The sequence below is a fragment of the Arvicola amphibius genome, chromosome 17 (genome assembly GCF_903992535.2).
Source record: "Arvicola amphibius chromosome 17, mArvAmp1.2, whole genome shotgun sequence".
NCBI classification, from domain to species: Eukaryota; Metazoa; Chordata; class Mammalia; order Rodentia; family Cricetidae; genus Arvicola; species Arvicola amphibius.
In genome coordinates this window covers 37226225-37248840 of record NC_052063.2, presented here as the reverse complement: position 1 = coordinate 37248840, position 22616 = coordinate 37226225, and the positions used below count along the sequence as shown (strand labels likewise).

General features: G+C 43.1%; 1 protein-coding gene across 1 annotated transcript in view; it reads left to right on the top strand.

The window, feature by feature from the left end:
• The window catches only part of Ppm1h (protein phosphatase, Mg2+/Mn2+ dependent 1H), a 271738-nt gene that overhangs the window by 1568 nt on the left and 247554 nt on the right, over window positions 1–22616 (top strand). The window lies entirely within an intron of this gene.

The window sequence follows — 22616 nt, the reverse complement described above, 5'->3', positions numbered from 1 at the left end:
CCGTCCCCAACCGATGCACGACTTCTCTCTCTGATTGGTTCATCCGGGAACCAATCAATTTTCCCTTTGCCTGGGCACCTCGGTGCTGATCCGGTTCTGGTGGCCTGAATTCCCTAGCAGGTGTAGTTCCCTACAAGTCGGGTTCCAGTGCAGGAAGTAGGTGGCTTGCGGGGGGGGGGGGGGGGGAGGGCTCTCTGCCTCAAATATTGACTTCTTTTTCCTGTCGCGTCATCGCTGTGATCGTGACTCCATGCTTGTGTACAAATGGGTATTGATGACTGGCATGTGAAGGGAGGAGGGCGAGGATTGGGTACGTGGGGGTGTGACATAACCTCAGCAAGGGTGAAAGAGAAAGAAACAAGGAACAAAACAGCCCCGTAGCCTCCATGAGGAAGCCTGTGTGGGGAAACCTAAAGACGGGGGAAAAGTGTGCTTGCTAATTCATGCCAGCGGTCCTTTGCCTGAACAAGAACTTTTAAAAGCTCATTTTGGCCCTTTGCAAAGTCAAAAGTACCTGGAGGGGTGCAGTCCCATAATTGTATTGTGCTTGCCAACCTCCCGAGTGGTGGAGGTTTGATGCTGGCGGTTTGGTGGAGCAAGGCCACCTGAGGATCTGGGAGATACCCTGGGAAATGGTGAGATTATGAGATGAGGGAAGACAGCCCTACTGACCGTGGGAACTACCTGGACACAATGAAGGGGAAACTTCACAAAAGTATGAAGAAAGAAAAGAAAATTTCAGTGAAAATTAGGAACAGGAAGCTGGATGGCTCCACCCGCCCCTCCCAAACCCCCACACCCTTCCTAAGCCTGTTTCCTTCTCTCTGAGAGGTCTGTCTTATCCTAGGCTAGACTATGAGAGATGTTCAAGTCCGAGACTGAAAAAGCCACTATGAAAGCTTCAATTTTTAAAACCAGTTACAAACGTACTACCACATGCATGTCAATTCACACAAAGATCTTAAGGGATGAGTCAGCTCCTCCCACCCTACCCCATGACCCCGGCAACTCAATGTTGGGGATGTGTGCTTTTCCAAATGTGTTTCTATAGACCTCTGAACACGTCTTTCTTCTTCCCAGACAGTCGCATAGTCAGCGTTATTCTGTAGCCTTTCCACAAAGCACTGTGTCAGGGGCATCATTCTAACTCGATGTGAGTAGAAGTCCGTTATCCTGGCTGCTCTCACCTTTAAACAAGTTCTTACTCCCTATCCCACACTACCCAGGCTTCCTGATCTCCCTTCCTCATCCTCCTGAGAAGTCTCATTCTTCTGAACTGTGTTATAGTATTAATAATGTTAATATAATTAATGTTTGACACTCTTTAGTATTTTCAAGTTCATGGTAGGGCATCTACGTATCACCATTATCATTTCTATTTTGTAGATGAGAACACAGGTATGAATTGGTTGAGCAACTTGTCCATGTTAATATAACCTGTATCTGAACCCAGTGGGCCCAACTACAGGGCCCGTGACACCAAACGCCCTCTTGACATTTTCAAATTGCAAAGTATCTGTCAGACCCAGGATGGGTTGCTAACAATGTCACTAACATCTCTCTCCCCTCATGCCGACTTTTCCAGCTACAATAATTTACCATTATTACTCAAACCACTATCATTTTTCTCTTTAATTCGTACAACTGTAAAATTTATATGTACACATGGTAAAAAAATTATCTATATCTTTTTTTTTTTTTTTTGGTTTTTCGAGACAGGGTTTCTCTGCAGCTTTTTTAGAGCCTGTCCTGGAGCTAGCTCTTGTAAACCAGGCTGGTCTCGAACTCACAGAGATCCGCCTGCCTCTGCCTCCCGAGTGCTGGGATTAAAGGCGTGCACCACCACCGCCCGGCTATCTATATCTTTTAAAGAATGCATTCTAAGTGATAAAAATGGCTGAAACAAGAAAGGAAGAAAGAACTGGTGGTATGATCAGAGAAGTTGTCTCTTCCTAGAAGAGGAACTGAGAGGCACAAATCCTCTTCTCTTTGTTCTAGATGGTTCCTGAGAGGGATGCAGTAGGTGGGAAGATTGTTTAGATAGTGGCAATAGAAAATGCCGTTGAGCTAGTCCCTTGATTCTGCCTCTTAAAAAAGTTTGAAGTTACTCAGGAGACTAAGGTAAGAGAGTCACAACTTACAGCCTGTCTGAGGTACAGTGAGATCAAGGCCAGGCTGGGCAACTTAGTGAAACATGTCTCATGCTAAAAAGTGGAAAGAAGGCTAGAGATATGTGTACATACATATACATGTACATACATGTAAACATATATACATACATACATACATACATATACACTTCAGTGGAAGAAGTGGAATCTGTGTCCCTGGTTTCTGGGAAAGAAGGCCATCACCTGGTGACGGGGAGGTTGGAGAAGGCCTTTGAGCTGTAATGTTGATGGTCCATCATTTTGGATGGCAGAAAATGATCTATTTTTGTCATTTATTAGCATTCCCTTTTCGGAAGAGACCGTCTGTGTGTGAGAATTAGAGAATCAGCTATAAGCAATCCCTTGTCTTGAGGATACTGAGACTCAAGACCTTCTTCCATTCCCAAACTGTGTTCATGGGAGTTTCTGTCTCCTTAAAGAGTTTCTTACTGTGGGGGTAAAATCAACAAGAGGTTCTCAACCAATGGGTCGATATCAGATATCCTCCGTATCAGATATTTACATTAGGACTCATAACAGTAGCAAAATTATAGTTATGAAATGGCGGTGAAATAATTTTACGGTTCGGGTCAGCACAGCAATAGGAACTGTATTAAAAGGTCACGGCATTAGGAAGGCTGAGAACCACTGCTCTAGATTAAGGGGCATTTGCCAAGTCATGAAGCTCTTTAAAGCACTGCAGTAATAGGCAATATCTTTATAAAAACATGCATTAGCAAGTTCCATTTTGAATCTTGGCTTTGAAACCACTGACTGAGCCTGTGAGGTCTACCCATAGAGTACCAGGGGAAGCCACCGTCTGACCCAGAGACTATGGGGACAGCCACTTCCCTCCAGTTCCACAAGTTCAAATACCACAAAGGTAGTCCCAGTGGTGCGGGGACCTGAGGTCAGCTCATTGTTTTATTGGTTTACAGTCATTTTTTACATTTAAAAAAAGATCTGTCTGAACTTTTCTACTGTTCAGGGAGACTCAGGCATGCAGGCAGTAATGAGGTTTTGCTTAAGTGCCAAAGAATCAGCCAGTTTTTTGAGAAATGCTACTTTGTATATTAAGCATCGTTGAAGTTTTTATTAGTGATACATTTTTCAATAATAATAATTGTATAATTTTGCATATAAGTAGCTGAATGTCTTTTATTGCATATTTTCTAATAAAGGCACCACTGGATAAGGGCTAAAAAAATAAAATCTTAAACATCTCTTTGATGTGCATGCATTAGGTAAGTTCTTTCAGTCTTACAGAGTTAGTTCCAAATTGTAAACTTTTGGATGAAACAACCTTATTAAAACCCAGAGACCAACTCGCGGGTGTTTGATTTTGATTTAGAATCTGTAGGCCACTCCGTCTTTCAGCGACAGCACTCAGTACCAGCGGCCAACAAATAGCATTAGTTGGCCCTGCCCTGGTAAGGACAGAGAAACTCCTTTTATCCTGAAGCTTCCAGGTTTTCGTTTGGGTTTTGTTTTTGTTTTCCTTTCCTGCTCTGGTCTCCCCAGCATGCTCACCCTTTCCTTCACACACCTTTCAGGGGTGTCCCTGCTGCAGAACCTCTGTTCCGCCTTTACAGCTAAGGAACCCCAAGGCTTTCTTTCCACCTTGGTTGAAAAGAAGGGGGTGGGGGGTGGATGTTGACCCACCCTGTCCATAGCGTTTACCTGCAGGTGAACCAAAAGTCCGAGGAGCTAAAGATGTTTCGTCTACTCAATGGTGACTTTTAGAAGGCTTTAGTTTTCCAGATCTGAATTTCTACTGGCTGACTTCATTCCAAGCGGGCGCGCCTGTGGGGGCCATTTTTGTAGACAAATGCCTCATGTACCTTCCAAGACAACTCCTGCTTTTTAGAACTGGATTTAGCCATCCTGACAGGTGTACTTACCTGTGGTAGAACTCTGTTTGGGTAGACAATATCATGCATGATATGCCTATCACACCGGGGTTTTCTGGATATGGTGATGACAACCCCGTCTGGTGACTTAACCCTGTAGAGCGGGATTGTTTCCTTCAAACACATTTGCTCAAAACAGGTTTTTTGTGTGTGTTCAGTAGGAAAAACATTTGAGTGTCTTGAGTTTTCTAATTTGCCCAATTTAGACAGAGAATTAGCTTTTCCACTCTTGAAGTTATTCTCTTGTTTGAGAAATAAACATCACCCATCTGTTTCTGTCACTTCCCAATGATGACATCACTGTCCTGTGCTGTGTGGCAGGCACCAGTCCCATGCTAGGTCGATCATGTAAGAAGACACAGGCATCGTCCTGTAGCCTGCATTATAGAGTTGCCCCACCCCCACCCCGGCCCTTTGTGGACCATCTTTGAAGTGACATCAAAGACTGCCACATTTAAAGATGTCAAGGCTGGGGGAGTTGTTTGTTGTGATTTCAGTCTTTTGTGCCTCTGAGCAATTCTGAATCTCAGTACTTAGGTCACATGAGGGAAGGAAAGTATTTTTTCCCCCAAATAGTTTTGTGATTAGCTCTGTTCCCAACTGTGCCGAGACCTTTATGCACACCCACCATAAAGAAAATCGTCCTGACTTATTCTGTTGCAGCATAGCATTTAAGTTCAACTCTGGATAGCTGGACTGATGGCTTGAGATCTAAGTGGGAGTTTGGCAGACAGAAAGTCACTGGTTGACCTGACCTAGCAGGATTATTGCTAGAAACAGATTAACTTCTCTCTCAGAGGTCGGGGATGGAAGCTTGATCAGTTAGCATGGTTGAAGAGTTCCCTCCTAAACTTCTTTAGCAAGATTCTTGCTAAGACCACAGGATGGGAATGAAGGGCGTGGGAGATGAGGAGTGGTTCTCAACCTGTGGGTCACAATGATCTACCCTTTCACAGGGGTCCCTTAAGACCATCAGAAAACACAGATATTCCTAACAGTAGCAAAATGACAGGTATGAAGTAGCAATGAAAATAATTATATGGTTGGGGGTCAGCACTCCATGAGGAACTGTATTAAAGGGTCGCAGCGTTGGGAAGGCTGAGAAGCACTGAGATAGAACCTAACTAAAGTCTCCTCAAGTACAGCGTCACCCCTGCAGATGGGGCAAGATGAGAGAGTGGGAAAAACTGCAGCTAGGTGGCCCATGTTTTGATTCTGCTTCATAGCATTGCCTCGGTGACCTCCGTTGTTACCGTGTTCCATGCTGGTGGGGGGGAGGGAAGGGCAACGTGTGTAATTAGAATAAACCCATGTCAAGGGCAATAGTTGAGGAGCCTTTCCTAAGTGATCCCTCTGGTGGTTTTGGCAGCTTTCTGATTTATTCCATCACAGACACTTTGAATGCAGCAAGAGGATAGCTTTTGATTTTGCTTGGCTCATTTCCATAGCCCCGCCCACTCTGCCTTATTAGCCGCATTAGCATTTTCTCATTGCGGCAGTTTTGGATCGAGATGTCCCTGTGTGCATGCTCCTTACGGTGTGTTTTCCATATGAAGTTAACCGGGTGCATGCAGCATGGGTGCATACGCTCATTCAAAAACACGGTGGGTGTTTTATGTGGCAGACTCCTTAAGACACAGCCCAAGTTCTCACTCCCACCTCTGGTGATTTTGTCTCTCTTATAAATATTTCTTTCCTTTCTATTTGTTAAATACGCACATTCTTTAACTTTTATCCACCTTTAACACAAAAAAACTTTTTAAAATATAACTGTAAAATATGTCACCAAAAAGCTGAAATCATATACAGTTGACTGAAAGCTCTAAAGAATAAAGTGAAATTATAAAGGCAATCATCGTTGTCAATACTTGAGATCGATTTAGACTTACTGTAGCTTAAAAAATAAAAGATCACTTGAGCATGCCTCTGATGATGTCTTCTTCAAGAGCGTGGGTTGGACTCCTCTCCAGGTCAGTATCCAGAGTGATGACTGAACCTCTGGTGGAAGGCTTTGCATTGATGAATCGCTAGTGGACATCCCATCTGGGCTTTACATTTGGACTTTAAAATTTATACTGCTCCAATAATTATTTTCTTAAGGATAGCTTGTAGATGTGGATAGCTTGGGTAGAAGCCAGGCACACTCATGATTATGATTCACATTATCAGACTGGCTGAACCACTTCATGCTGTAGTCAGCAGTATGTGACTGGAGCTAATTTAGCAGTGAGCCTTTGATGTTTGCCAATCATTGAAAAGACGAGAAGCCCTTCATTAAAACTTAACGGAACTAAATAGTCATGTATATACAGTTGTGGAGGCCGCTAGTTAGTTCCCGGCTGTTCATCCCCAAAATAATCACAGAAACCATATTATTTGCAATGCTGTTTGGCCAATAGCTTAAGTGTATTTCTGGCTAACTCTTATATCCTAAACTAGCTCATCTCCATTCATCTGTGTGTCACCATCTGTGTGGCTTACTGGGTAAAGTTCCATTCTGAGCATCGGTCTCTGGCAGGGCTATATGGCTTCTCTCTGACTCCGCCTTCTTTCTCCCAGCATTCAGTTTAGTTTTCCCAGCCTAGCTTTGTTTTGCCCTGCTCTACTATAGGCTTAAAGCAGTTTTTTTTTAAATTAACCAATGGTATTCACAGCATACAGAATGGCATCCCATATCATGCATATATCATCTATCATATATTGGCCACTTGGATGATTATTCTTTCTAACCTATATAGTTTTGTTCACTCTTTGGGGATGACTTTATTTATAAGAGCATTAACCATTAGCCTACTACAGTGCAACATTTCTTTCGTCAGTGAATTAGTTACTTTTCTAATTGATGAGGTGAAAATACCTGATAGAAGCAACTTGAGGAAGCAATGATTCACTTTGGCTCACAGTTCCAGAGCACAAAGTCTCTCGGGGGGGGGGGGGGAAGTGACAGAAGTGGGAGCTTGAGGGAGCTGTCACATTGCACGTGCAATCAGGAAGCAGAGAGGTATAAGTGTTGTGCTCAGCTAGGTTCCTTCTTACTTAGTCTGGGGATTCAGTCCAGGAAGGGATGTTGCCCACATTAGGGTGGATTTCTCCACCTGTATTAACCTGACCTAGATAATCCCTGATAGACATGCCCAGTGATTTCTTCCTGTGGTGACTTTAAATCCCATCAAGTTGAGAATATTAAGCATCATGTTCAGCATCTAACTATATTTTTTATAATATAATATAATAATATATAGAAAATAATATAATATAAATAACTATATTTATTTTTATATTGCCAAATTTCATTTCTGTATGATAACATTTAAATTCTGTTATAGTTTCTATTTAGTATCATTTCTAACTTTTGGAGTACTATAATAGCCATCTTAGCTTCTTAGCTATTTAGTATTCTTGGTTATAAGTCATAGAAGTACAGTTTCTTAGGATCAAGGAAAGAAAGAGAGGCATAGAGAAGAATGTTAGTGTCTTAGTCAGTATTCTGTTGCTGTGAAGAGACACCATAACCATGGCAGTTCTTATAAAGGAAAACATTTAATTGTGGCTGGCTTATAGTTCAAAGGTTTAGTTCATTATTGTGGTGGCAGAAAGCATGGCAGAGTGCAGGCTGGTATGGTGCTGGAGGAGGAGTTGAGAGTCCAACATCTTGACCCACAAGCAACAGGAAGTAGTCTGGGACAGTGGGTGGTAACTTGAACATATATGAAACCTCAAAGCCTACCTTTACAGTGACACACTTCCTCCAGCAAGGCCACACCTCCTAATAGTGCCTCTCCCTATAGATCAGGCATCCAAACAACCACAGTTATCTTAGTCCAAGCATAGTGAGAATCCCCAGAAGGAACTGAACCTCTGAACCCCAAAATCACCCAGAAGCAAACCAAGTATTCTTTCATTCCTTCAGTAGCCTCACGTCTACCTGTCCATGCCAGCAAGCAACTAGGACAGAGTAACTGAAGCCTCCATTCCAATCTGGAGTTCGGATGGTGAAGGGCGGGGGTGAGTGGTGGGGATGTCTTGATTTGGTTCAGCTTGTATCAGATGTCCATCTGTGGCCAGAGAGTCAAGATCCCATCTCAGCATGGCTGCCAGAGCCCACTGCAGGCAACAAGCTCTTTGCAGCAGTGCAGGCTGGGCAGACAGATAAAATTTTCTACTATAGGTAACTCATTTAGCCACAAACCCTGGAGTTCCAGGTTTACTTCAGATTTGTATTGTAGTTGCAGATCAGAAAGGAAGTTGGCCTCATCTTTATACCAAACCATTATCACTGAACAGCGAACCTTTAGAAATGACAGGATTATAATATTGATGGTTGAGTTTTGAAAATTCAATCCTTTATGCAGCTGCTTGCATTCAATCCTTTTCCAACATAAATAGTGCCTGGAAGGTTGTGCATTTGTGTCTGAATTCCCCCGCTACCCTGCCTGGCTCAGGATGCTCAGGATGCTGTTCCTGTTAAGTGCTTCAGTCTGCTCGTACATTGGCCATCCTTTTAATCATTTCTCTCCATCCTAGAATAGATAGATGCGGGCCAGCTATGAAATTCATTTCGTCCTAATAACTATCCAGTCCACATTACCAAAGGCATTGTAGCCCCCAGGTAAACCTTACTATGAGTGTGCTGCTCCAGTTACCTTTTACTCATCCCTGTTTTCTAGGCTAATGAGAGACATAATATGTCAATGGGTGTCTAATCTGATATATAAAATTGAAGTTCAATTTATCTTCTATAGCCCCCCCTTTTTTTAAAGTCTTCCAAGGTCTGTACTATTTCCCTCCATTAGATATAGGTTCAATTTGATGAACTTCTTGTAATTTTTTGGTAGTGTGCGTGCAAGTTTTCTCGGCTCATTTTTTGAACCAGTGAAAGTCTGAGATTTGATAGCCACCACTTCTGTCTCACGCAAAATCTCCATATAGTGAAAGCTACCAAGGAAAATGGCATGTTTAACCGTAGTCTCATGCTTTCCATTTGGCTACTAGAAAGTAAGGCCAACAGATGATCGTCTCGGAGGGGGTAAATTTGCATGTCCGTATGCTCTTGTGTTAAACTAGATTTTTTTACAAGTGTGGTTGAATGCCTAATGTCAAAACTCAGAAAAGTTGCTGTAAATCCTGAGAACGGGAAACACTTCCTATAGTATAGCACTGAAGAGGCAGCAGTTGGGTGACTTGCCAGTTGGCTCTTGTCCCTGTGTGTGCAGCCTGGGTTTTCTTCTTAGATGGACATGCCACCTGTGATGTCAGTCACCTTTCTGATCTCTGGAGTGGATGACTTCCCCAGGATTCATAGAGACAGCTACTGTTTCGGTTACATAGTTCTGGCCTCAGTTTTTTTTCTTATAAAATGGAGGGATTGGATTGGATTGGTTCCATAATTTTCATTTTGTAACCTTATTCCCAAAATACTGTGAAAACCAACACAGGATTATTTTCATTTTGCCAAGAGGACATTTAATCTTATCATCAGATATCACCGACATATTGGTTATATTTTAAAGCCAGACGTGTAGAAGCATGTGATCTAAGACACGGGAACAGTTTTTAGATCAAGTACTTACAGTTTTATGAAAATACTGTGAAATCGCCAGTGTTTTTTTCTAATTTTTTTATGAAGCCCGAAGCCATAAAAACCACAGATTAATTTTCTTGGAGTATGCCAAGGCCCTTTTCACCTCTGAACTCTGGGTCCCAGGGGACAGATTAAGAACAAAAGAGATTGTTGTCTAGACTAAGAACTGTCCCAGTGAGACTGCTGTCTCTTTCGTTGCTGTATTTTCCCCAGAAGTTTATTATGAAAACCTGAAAAGAAAAAAAAAAGACAGGATCTCATTGTGTCACCCTGGCAGTCAGTCACAGTAGGAACCAGGCTAGTCTGGAACTCACAGAGACTGGTGACGTCACAGTAGGAACCAGGCTAGTCTGGAACTCATAGCGATCTGCTTGCATCTGCCACTCAAGTGCCAGAACTAAAGGTATGCATGGCCAGGATTGGCCTCTTATAAACTGAAACTTGCAGAGAAATTGAAGTCACTATGTGCCAGGAACCACATCCCCACCATGTAGGTTCTTTGACTTGCTGTATTTGCTTTGTGATATAGTTGCCTGTGTTGTTATTCAATCCATCCTTGAAGTACTGCCTATACATCTTCTTTAGATTTCTTTACTTTATGTTAGTCTTTCCATAATAATTAAAATTTTTGAGAAAAAAACAATAAGAGTTGGGTCTTCCATGTCAAGGGGACACCCTACGTTGGACTTCAGTGTCATTGGCACACAGCGAACGCCTTATCCGTCCTTAAACTTTCTATATCTTAGCATTCATGCCATTGAGAGCTTTGCATGGGAGAGACTTGGAACGTGTCTCTTTGCTGTGTTCCTGTTTAATTGCACCATGAAGTGATTTGTTTGAAATCTGAATTACTCTTGCCGGCCGGGGCCGGTCAAGTGAGTGTTATTCATGGACCACTCTTTAATGAAGACCCAAGATGGCGCCTGCATAGTGCTCAGGATGAATCAAGCCACCTTGGCCTTGGACTTCTTAGTGCAGAAGTAGATGTTTGCTAGGAGGAGGAGGAAGGTCAAGGAACTTACCAGCTCAGTGGCTGCTCTTTCTGGTGTGGACAAGCCAAGTGTGTTTTTCTGGCATGTAGATCCATAGTATTTCCTTACACTATCTCTGACTTAACCTTCTCTAAATCATTGGTTCTCAACCTTCCTAATGCTGTAACCCTAGAATACAGTGTTGTGTTTTTCAATTATTATGGAAAGAATAACAAAGTAAAGGAAAACCTAACAAAAGGACTAAGAAAATATATATACAATAGTTCAAGTATGGATAGAATTCCTGTGCTGTGCTGTGGTGACCCCCCCACCATTAAATTCTTTCCACTGCTACTTCATAACTGTAATTTTGCCACTGTTATAAATAACAATGTAAATTCTTTTGGAGATAGAGGTTTGCCAAAGGAGTCGCAACCCTCAGGTTGAGAATCGTTGCTCTAAATAGCTGTACAATTTAAATACTTAGGTGTGTTTTCTCAATGTGGATTTTATGCTTTCGTAATAGAATAAAGATAATAATAATGCTCACTTATAACTTCCTGGCTGTGGGTGGTTGCTAAGGCCCTGCATGAGCTCTCAATATCAACATCTTTATCTTTAATGGAAAAGAGTCGCAGCATCTGTCTGTCTCTCTTTCTCACCAAAATAAATAGAAGTAAGAATAAAATAGGCTCTGAAGAGAGCTCTAGCAGCCTCAACATCCCATGCTGTCTTTCTGTTCTGTAGCTGGCTACTGAATCATTGATACAGCACTATGTGGAGTCATTCATTAAGAAAAGAAAATCCCAGGTCAACAAGTTTGCTCAGTGGATAAAGAAACTTAAGTCTGGTGGCTTGACGGCCATCTGCAAGACCCACACAATGGAAGAAGAGAACAGACTCCTACAAATTGGCCTACACACATGCTCCATGTCTCACATGAGCACATACACGGGCATACAAGAATAAATAAGATATAGCTAAGCAACAGCAACAAAAGGCATCTTATTCTTGTAAACAAATTACCATGAGAAGGAGTTTAACGTTTTTGTTTCTCAGAGGAAACTAACAAGGCCTACTCTTCAGGTGGCTTTAAATTGGATAAGGGAAGATGAACACATCACATTTTGAATAAAATTATGTTTTTCAAGCACTTTAAAATAATTTCATTGAAAGTCGCAATCTTTCTTAGTTATACTTAACTTTCTTGGTATATGTGCTTTCCTAAACATAACAGCAGTCTGGGACTTGCCAAATTACCATATTTTCCTTGACTTGAAAGGGTTTTTTCTGTAATGTAATATCGTTGGAAATGCAGTAAGCCTTGAAGCCAATCTGTCCACTGTATGAGGTAAGTTAAGAAGTGGCTCACACTACTTGGAAACCTGCTCTGGAATTCTCAAGAGCGGGACTCAATCATAAGTCAGATTTTAGAAAAATCTTTTGATCTTCTGGAGAACTCCGGGGTTCCCAATTAATAGGCTCCACATTTTAAAGGGTGTGTGTTTCAGGTCAGTGATCTGGGGAGCAGCATTTGGGTATAGTGTCCCCAGCAGTGTTTGCCCACTTACCTTAGAGTGTAAGCTTCGCCATCAGTGACTTGCACAGACTGGGCCCTATGGAATCTTGATGGTGTGATTAATCATTGCAGGGCTGCGGGCAGACAGAGAGATAAATCAGTTACTTGGTGAGCTGAAAGGGCCAACGTGGCTTGTACACTGTCCTTTTAGGGAGATGATAAGTAGATTTTTAAGGATTAAAAAAAGAGATGCCTTTTCTGCCATGTGACCTTTTCCAAATAAAGTATAGAAAGGGGGAAATTTTCAAATAACAAATTTAAAAAAATCAAAATGTAGCAGGTTATTGGATTACTTCTTTATTTTTTTAGTGGTCTGCTCTGGTATTCCAGTAGCTCTTCCGTGTCATTTAGAAACAGTGAGCATTGACAACTTACACTCAGCACACACAGCTGGCAGAAACCAAAGCTGGACTGAGAATGTTGAGGAGGAAGTGATTTGAAGGTAGAATGACTGTGAAAAGCTCTAAGAGGATTCGAGGGATGGTCCAGCTGGGAAAGCAAGCTGGTAACAGTGCAGACAGAACCGGAACGTGAGCTTTCTTGCCCCACATAAAAGAGAAAGTAAGTATGGTCCTTGTTTGCAAGTGAGTAGCCTGTGAGGATGATGAATTCCAGAATGTATGTTTGGGGAGAAGCAACGGCGTTATCAGTCCTTGGGAGCGTGTGCCTCCGTAATGCAGAAGGTGGAGCAGAGCCAGAGGTCAATTAGATGGCTCCTGGCAGCTCTCCCTGTGCTTACTAAAGGGTGGAAGCCCCTGAAGGCCAGGCTGCCCTGTTGCTAGAACCAGGTGTCCGGAGCAAGCGTGGCTGGGAAGTCAGTGCGGCCACAAATAGGAAGGAGAGAAGAGTTGGCAAGCTGGACTATGGCAGCTGCTGTCTTATTTATTTATTTAAAATAGTGCTCGTGTGGGGAATTCACAGGCAGCACTGGAAGCCCTGCCTCTCCCCGCTCCTGCCTCACAGCATCAGGTGAGCGCTGAAGGAGGCCACCTGGCTGCCCCAGCCGTTGTTTTAGACCTGAAGTCTGTCGTCCCGCTTGCCTTCCTTATGAGCACCACAAATATGGCTTGTCTTTCATCCCGGGAGCCACTAGGACCTGTGTATTAGCTTCCCATCCGCGAGACAAAATGCTCAAGATACATACATCAACACGGGAACGGAAGTTTCTGTTGAAGCTGGCCTGGCTTTTGGCCTGGGTGGCATGCTACGTACATCATGGCAGAGGAGGCCTGGCCACCTCATGGTGGTCAAAGCAGAGGGGGAAGGGAAGGAGAAAGAGCTGGATGTGTCTGGGTTGTTCCTTCAAGGGGTGCGCTAGTGGCTGAAGTGCCTTCACTTAGGCCTTGCCTCTTAAAGGCTCCACCCCCTCCCAAGAGCGCAAAACTCCTGGGCGTCAGCACGTGCTCTGGACTCCTTCCTAACCTTTGGCCCTTATGGATTATTGTCATTGTCATTATCATCACAGTGGTTTTAAGATTCCTTGGGGGAAGATTGCCTTTGCAAGCTGTGGTACATAAGCATTGAGTTGCCGCCCTTAGAAAAAGAAAGAAAAGTGCCCAAACACATCAAATCGCTTAGGTCTCATGAGGACCCCCGAGGAGTGTTCTGTCTCTGCCTAAAGCAAAGTGCTTGCCAATGTTTCAGTTAAGCCTGCGTCCTGACTGCTCACAGTGTAGGGTCCCCCAGGCCCCAGTGTGCCACTGTGTCTTCACCCCTGTAGTGTGGCTTTCCCAGATCCTCGTTTTTCCAGGTATAGATCCCAGCTGGAATGTGCCAGCAAGGGCTGGATTCTGCACACACACCTGAGGACTTTTCCCCGGGTGTGCTCAGGTCAGTGTCAAGACCACTGTGTTAAATTCTCAACACCTCTCTCAAGCACGCTGTTCCAAAACATCTCCAGTGTTCTGTTCCTTGTTGAAAAACTGCTTCATAATGGTTTTATTTTCCTGGCTGGTACAATGCTGCCAAGTTTCCTGATAGGCCTGACGCTCATCAGCTGCAGATTTAATTAAACTCGTGCTGAGAATAATATTTTTCTAGCAGAGTTCATCCCCAGGGCAAAAGTCTCTCTTGTAAAATTTTCTATCATTTACTAACTACAAATGAGAAGAACTTAACAAATATCTTTAGACTTCTATTAGCCCCTCAACAAGGAGGAACATCAATTAATTAGTCAGGAACTTAGAAGTAATTTTTTAACGTTGTTGCAGTTTTATTATCCGAGAAATGATAGGTTTGTTGTAGGTACTCAAATTCTTATGAACATTATGAAGAATATAATTATGTGTAAATATTATTTATCAGTGAAATAGCAATTTCTATGTATCTCACAGTGTGTATGGTATTTATGAAATAACTCTCCATACTCACTATGTTTCTCTTTCCTAAAAAGTATTTACTTTTGTATTTTATGTATATGGGTATTTTGTCTGCATGTACGTCTGCACATCAGAAGAGGGAAGGAGATTACCTGGGACTGTAGTTCTAGATGGTTGTGACCACCAATAAGGTGTTAGGAGTTGAACTCAGGATCTCTGGAAGAGCAGCCAGTGTTCTTAATTACTGAGTCAACCCTCTATCCCCTCAGATTTTTCTTAACCTTAAAATGAATATCTTTCCAAGTATATACAAATTATCCTATTCTTTTGTTTTTCTTCTTTCTTTTTGAGATACTTTTTAGTGTGCAGAGTGAACTGGCTTGAACTGCCTATATTGCCCAGACTGGTGTGGTTTGTGTGATTTTCCTTCCTCAGTCTGCTGAGCACTGGATTACAGGTGTGAGCCACCACACCTGGTCTGTCTGTTGAGCACTGGATTGCAGGTGTGAGCCACCAAACTCAGTCTGTCTGATGAGCACTGGATTACAGGTGTGAGCCACCATACCTGGTCTGTCTGCTGAGCACTGGATTACAGGTGTGTGCCACCACACCTGGTCTGTCTGCTGAGCACTTGATTACAGGTGTGAACCACCACACCTGGTCTGTCTACTGAGCACTTGATTACAGGTGTGAGCCCCAATATATCACTTTTAGTAACTGCACGTAGTCTCTTGCTATCACATGTCTTTCTCCTTGAAATAGCCAGATTTTCCATATTGAAAACAGTTCTAGTTTGAGGAGGGTGTTCGAGGATGTATCACATGGTAGAGTGTTTCAGTAGCTCACAGGAAGCTCTTGGCTTGATTTCCAGCAACACTCAAGCACGCATGCATATGTGCATGCATGCAAAAGCGCGTGTGCGCGCGCACACACACACACACCAATTCTGGCATGAGCATTCTTGACATTCTTATATATATATATATATATATAAATCTTTGTTAAGTCATAATGTGAAAAGTGATGGGCTGTTTGTTTGGTTTCCAATGAAAACTATCCAAATGTGAATTTTGAGAAATGTCAGATAATGTGTTTTATCTGAAATTCCTTTAGTAATGTAACAGTTTGCAGAGCTATGTCTACTGGATGAGGGAACATTGCTTCACTTTGACAATCAGGTTTAAATTTTGTATTTCAAATAAATATTCTTTAAGGGCCAATTTAAAGGCCACCTGGATGATTCTCCAACACTAAAGGAACATCTTGGCTCTAGGCATTTGGCAGTATAAAGTTATGTCATATGTTTCTATTGTGACATCATTTGTTCCTATTTTATTTTATAAAGAATAGTCTTGAAGTGTCATCATTATTATTATTCATATGTACATTATATAACCATATATTATTAGCCATATATATTAACCATAATGTATATTAACCATATTATTACATTATATATGATACATATATATGTTTTGTATATATGTGTATATGTGTGTGTGTGTGTGTGTGTTGTTATGTGTTCGGCTCCTGGGCATAAATTGTCACAATACCTGGAGGTTTCAGATTTACTTGGCAACTGATGCTTGTTAGCTTGATGTGTTCTGCACCTGCACTGCCCTGTATTGTGTGACAAAACTTTTCATGGGGAAATACAACGCACATGTCTATTTACCCCAGGGAGGGAGACCATGACAGACTGAAGTACAGATACCACCAAAATTCAGCTTGGTGAACCAGTGACTGTTACTGGGGCTGCTTACAGTAATATGGATAAGGAGTTGCTTACAGGCATAGAAATGACTCAAAGACAGCTGCATCACCAAAGCCCACCCCAACATGAGTGACAGCTCACAAAATCTGGGGACCTAGAGCATCCTGCACAGCCTGCAGCAGCTCAACAGGTCGGAGAGTGTTCTCTCCAAGTGACTCCATCTGCTCTAAATGTCTTCCAGCCAGTCAGCTGGGTTCAGCTTCTCCCAGGCAGCCGATCTGGGCTCAGCGTCTTTCTCACAACTCAGCTTCTGTCATCTGAAGGGCCTGAGTTTTTATAGATTACTCTGGCAGGGAGGGGGCCTAGTGCATCTAGTCAGTTTCAGGGACTTCCTGAAGCTATTTTGAGTTGTGTACTTTTCCAGTTTGAGAATGGACTGTTTTAATCTCAAGGAAATTGTTACACAGTGCCCTGTAGGGAGAAGGAGAACTCAAACCCATCTAACTTTCCTACCCTTTGACTGGAAGCAGGTAAGAACTGTGGACAAACCCTTCTAGAGAAAGTAGGTTTCTTGGTGTATGTGAGTTAGTAGCTGACAGAGAGGCGTGTCTTACTATCAAATTCAGAAACCATTGAAGTTTCTGCAGATTGTCAATCCTTTCCCCCTCTTTCACCTATTCAGTTTTTTCTCTTTTCCTATACAGTATTCTTGCTATATGGTTTAACAAAAATATTTGGAAGAGTTTGACTCTATCTGCAGTTGCAGGCATCCTCTGAGGCCTTGGAGCATCCCTGAAATGTATGGAAGATGACTGTATCACGGATTGTTGCAGGCATCCTCTGAGGCCTTGGAGCATCTCTGAAGTGGATGGAGGATGACTGTATCACAGGTTGCCTGTTCATTAGTCCTTATGCATAAGCTGAAACACTATTGAATTGGGTACAAGGTGGTGGTCATGCTGAAGCTTGCAGTTTGCAGGTGATACATCAGCCCAAGGTTATCCACGGTGCCTTCCCTGTCCAACCAGTCCTGTGCTATAAATATGAACAAACTCAGACAAGGGACTTCTGGGTGAAAGTGAAGCAGTCGGTTGCCATTCTTGTGTTGGCGTTCTGCGGAAGCTGACACCCCCCCCCCCCCCGTGCTTTCGTTCTTGTTGGCGATGCCTAATGCTGTTTACTGTATTTAGACATCAAAACAGAACATTTAAAAATATTTATGAATTCACTTAATAAACATGTCCATTTTGTTTTGCTTTGCTTTTGGAGGTGGGAGTTGGTTATGTTTTTTTTTTTTTATGTTTTAAATGATTTTTTTGGCCAGGGTAGCTAACCTAGTCAAGCATTTGCTAGGTAGCATTTGCTAGCCGAGAAGTCATCACTTTCCTGTCTCAGTAAACATATTCTTAATTAAACATTAATTCTAAATTAATAATACATTTATCATGAAATCTGAAGCAAAGATGGACCTCATTCGACCCTTGAGAGCTTTAGAGACCTCTGAGGTCTCCCAAACTGCACCCTGAGAATTGCTGATATGGCATTTACTACTTGGAGTCGTCATACCTTTTAAATTTACTTCTTGAACCATGGTTCGTAGATAGAAAACATACTGCTATAAAAAGGGAAAATAGGGTCAGATGCAATTCTTCCACTTCTGGCATGAAGACAAGTTCAGAAATTCACTTTTCTGCCCTCCTGGTGATGATTTGTCCCTTAGCTTCTTTGTCTTCTGAGCTCTTGTGTGGCATTTATGTCTGGACCATTTAAGAATATTAAATGGTTATGTGGGATTTGAGCTATCTCTCCGTCTTTAATGATAAAGGTGAAAGGGCCAGGATTCATCAGTCAGAGATATGTACACATCTTCGGGCTCTGTGGGTTTTTGCATTTCCCGGATGGCTCGGTGTGGCATTGCTCTGATTCCTCCTGAGCATTACCGTGCAGTGGCTCTCTGCTTCCTGCATGTCAGTGGCAGAAGATGCAGAGCGTTTAGCCTCAGGGGCTCGCATCTCAACGGGAAGATGGCCGCCTTGTACACAGCGTGCAAGGGATGGTCTGGTGTTGGCAATAACAGGATGGTAGTGAAGGGGGGCATCCTGGCGTCATCTCAGTTCATCCTCTTCCCAGCCAGTGCAGAAAAATGGTCCACATTTCAGCCCTCAGGTAATCCTAAATTAGGTCATTGCCTCGGCCTCTTCCAGTTGAACCATAGAAATAAGTGTTAGAAGTCGGGCACTGTTTAATTTCCACTGACTTTCAAACTGGTGTGGCGTTTATATAAACTCCGTGGTTTGTTTTTCTTCTTTTTTACGCTAAATCTTAAATACGGTCTCAGAAGGGTCTGCTGACTGAACGTGCCTTGCGACAAGAAGCGGGAGTGAACGGGAGTTCCAATTACTCTTGATAGAGTGGTGCGCATTTCCCCAACAGTCATAGAAACCCCGCCATGGGGCATTGGCAACTGACCCTTAGGGCCATAGTCTGCCCTGTCTGCCCTCTGCAGCATTGGAGGAAATGGCACCCCGTGGGACTTACAGTGCTGACAAAGAATAATATAATGTTAATAAAAGTGTACCCCAATTTAGAAGGGACTAAAGTTGTATGAACCCCCACCTCCAACTTGGTGGTCATGTTGCTGCTCGTGTTAAACCCAGGAAAGATGACTGGCCATCTGAGAGTGTTAACCCAACAGGGAATGCTTCAAATGTTTACCAGGGAAACTGGTAACTTCATGCTGGTAATGATGAGTTGTGAGTTCTGTACAAAGGTAGCCATCTTTTTATCACGATCCAGTTCTAGTTAGATGGTAGCTTGTCCATCCGTGGGTAGAGCCTACTGAAAGTAGGAAGGAAAAAAAAAAGGTTGAAATATTGTACTGATCTTTCCTTGTTAAAAAAAAAAATAATGAAGTTCATGAATATTGTAAATTCAATCCCCCTTTTTAATCCCAAACTGTGCATGGGTTAGGTGACCCAAGGATGTCTCCCACAGCTCCCAGAATTGTGCCAAGACTTGGCATAGGGCTAATGCCCTCCTCCTCTGGCAGTTAACTTGCTGTGTTCAGCAGCTGCACTTGATGTAATTTTAATCAGTATCATGTGCTTTCACACGGCCCCAAAACCACTGTATGGCTCTCAGCATCTCTAACCTAGAAGGACACGGTGTCACACTTATGATTTGATTTGGAAATTCACAGAAGTCAAGTTGTGTTTTTAAAGTACCAGGAAACTTAATAAGTCAGCGTGTGGTAGCCTAAAAAAAATGCTCACAGGAGTTCTCTGGATCTGTATCGGTTCTTTGGACTTCGGCAACTGTGCACGGTGTTTTCCGAAGGGAAAGATAACTTGAGGGCTGTCAAGTGACCAAAAGCAAACATCTACACGTCCTTGAAGGTCATCGGGGGCAAGCGACTAGAGGTGTGTGGTTCGGACTCTGCGGACACCAGCTTCCTCTCTAATGTGCTTTTGATCCCACCACATGATTGGTTGGCTTTGAGCTCAGCACCTTTGCTCATTCCATGCGTGCGGCACTAACCGTTTCTACCCTGGCTTATTCTGATCGGAAACAGCGTCCTCACAGAGGAAGCGTACATCTTGGTGTTTGAAATTAAATAAATATCCTCTCCTGCAGTATTTTTGTTTTTATCCCCTCTCAGAGCAATGACTTACCTTGGTTTCTCATTTATATTAGGAAAGTTAGGAATTCCGTTGCTCTTTTTAACAAGTGTATAATTGGTTAGATCTTTTGAGAAGAATTATTACCTCCATTCTCTTTTCTGACATTCAGACTTTCAGACTGGACCTTTACAAATGTCAAAACCAAAACAAATGGAAGTAAAACTGGGTTCTGGTAGTAGGTAGTCTGATGTAAGTTCATTTTTAAAAGAGAATGGTGTGTGGGCAACCCTGCCCAGAATTGCTCAATAATTACTGGAATACCAGGTGTAAGTAACATCTGTACTGTTTCGGCCTTAAGTTAATTCAGTTTTCAGATGGTTGATGTTTTTAACCTTCCACTCGGCATAAGGTTCTGAAGGTTGAAATAGAACATTCCCTAATTTCAGGGGTCCACGGGTTAGGAAGGGAGATCTTACTGTTAAACCCAGCCCACTGTGCGCCATAAGGAAGGAGAGAGACAGCACTTCTGGGTCCCAAAGATTTTAGGAATTCACCACATAAACAGGTCACTGCTCCAAGGCTTGCGGACAAGGACTCGGGAGCCTTATTTGTCCCGACAGTCCAAGTAGGGGCAGAACTGGGGTTTATAAGCACAAAAGTCACAAACATTTGTTGCCAAGTTGCAGTTATAATTTTCACAAATCAGATTTAGAGGCTAGAGGCTTCTTTGCATGTGCTATCATTGTCAGTCGATACACAGTGCAAGCCTTTCATTCCAGTCAGATTCATTTGTGCCTTCTGTTGCCAGGAGCAGCCATGTTTCTAGAGAGCTAAAGGCGCATAGTGACTGTACCTATGGATTAGGGACTATGGATCTATGTCTATGACCAGCCATTGGAAAGTTCTCGGCTCCTTTAGGGCTTGGGAACCAGAACTTTATTTCACCCTGAAGGTAAGATATGCAGTCTGAAGTCAAAATGGCAGTACTCAGGCCAAGGTGCTTTTGCCTGCTCCCTTCAGTTACATGTATGGCTGTGCGCCACAGTGGTAAAGGATTCAAACAAGTGCATTGTGCACAGCTGAGAGACGGAAGTAACTGAGTCTGGGGAAAATGGGGGGATGCTGAGCAAAGCTGGCCTTGATCTAACCCTTGAGGAGCAGGTGAGGGGTAGAGAAGGCCAGTAAAGGATGGGACAATGAGTTCAAGCTTAGTTGTAATCAAGTGGATATTTCTGGAGATTAATCTTTTGTGATTAACCCTCTGTGTGCATTTACTGGGGACCATCAATAAAATTCCACATGTGGAACCTGAGGCACTTGGCACCCAACGTGCAATGAGCCTCCATCCTAGTCCAGAAGGGAATGCTGGTGGCATCTTAGCATCTCAGGTGGACTGCCAATATAGCCACTGTGTGTGGCCTTCCCTTCACAGTGGGAGTCACATCTAAGTGATGCCCTGTGTTTAGGAATCACACTGGCTTGCTGTTGGGGTGTGCGTCTTGTCTCTACATTATTTACGGAGGGTTGAAGGAGACAGGACAATGTCTGATCTTCACACACAACCTTCTTGCACTTCTGGCAGGTAGAGTCCTGGGGTAAAATCACTATTGGCCATAGGTTTGTTTTTGTTTTTTAACAACTACAGAAAGTGGTAATGAGGAGTTGGTTTGGTAGCTTGAGTGTTTCTTGAAAAAAAAAAAATCGCCCTGCCACAGCTCCTCCCTCTGACTGAATCGCCACAGAGCAGTAACCGAAGGCCCCACATGAGGTAGACGGCTGCAGGTGCTTTCGATGGTGCCTGTATTTGCTCCCCCCCCCCAAAAAAAAAGTAAAAATAAAAATAAGAAGAAGCCACTGAAACCCTAAGCCAAACTTTCAGACTGAGATTTCGGACTCTTTGCAATTAGAATCTTTCCATCTAAGGTCGCCGGTACTGTCAGACCTTAATGAGAAGGGGGAGGGGGGGGAGTAGGGTCCAGGGACAGAGTATGTGAAAAAGACTGGACAAATGTACTAATACCCTGTGTATTGTGCAAAGGGAATATATACCATAAAGACTTTTTAGTAAGCCCTCGAGATGGCAGGAGGCGTGTGTGTGGGGAGCAGCTGGCACTGTGGAAAATGGGTGAAGATGAGGAATGCCGAGAGATGGCAGAAAAGGGGACTGATGGGGGGGGGGGGGGCTTAGAGCAGAAGCTGACAGTGTAGGAACTGTGTAGGGGTAAAGGATGTATAAGCTGGAGACCTAAAGAAGCTCAGCAAGCCCCCTTCCCCTGGACACAGGAGAGATTCGTGGTCTTCTCTTTTCGGACGGACGATCCCCAGACTAGAGCTAGACAGTTTTCTGTGAGCAGAAAGGAAGGAAGGATGGCCTCTTAACTGGGGTATATCATCACCACTGGATGACCTTCTAGGATCTTCTTCCTCTATTCTAATAATGGCACAGAGTGGATCCTCAGGCACCTGAGCCCATCGCTGTAGGAGAGAAACTGACCTGGTAGGGTCATTTGTACTCTAGAGGCCAGCCCTTGTGTCAAGCCACTACGATTCGGACAATGTTCGTCTCTTCAGCACAATCTAGCCTTAGCCGGTGAATGCATGGCGGTGATTTCCAGCATAACCTTTATGGATGCTGCAGAGCCGGTCCCCTTTGTTGGGTTTCATTATGTATTTATAGACTCCATCCAGCACAACTTCACAGCCCTGACTGGTTAGAGTTCCGTGGTCTGTGGGGTTTCTTAGAACTTTTAACAGAATAGGAAATGGTGAAATG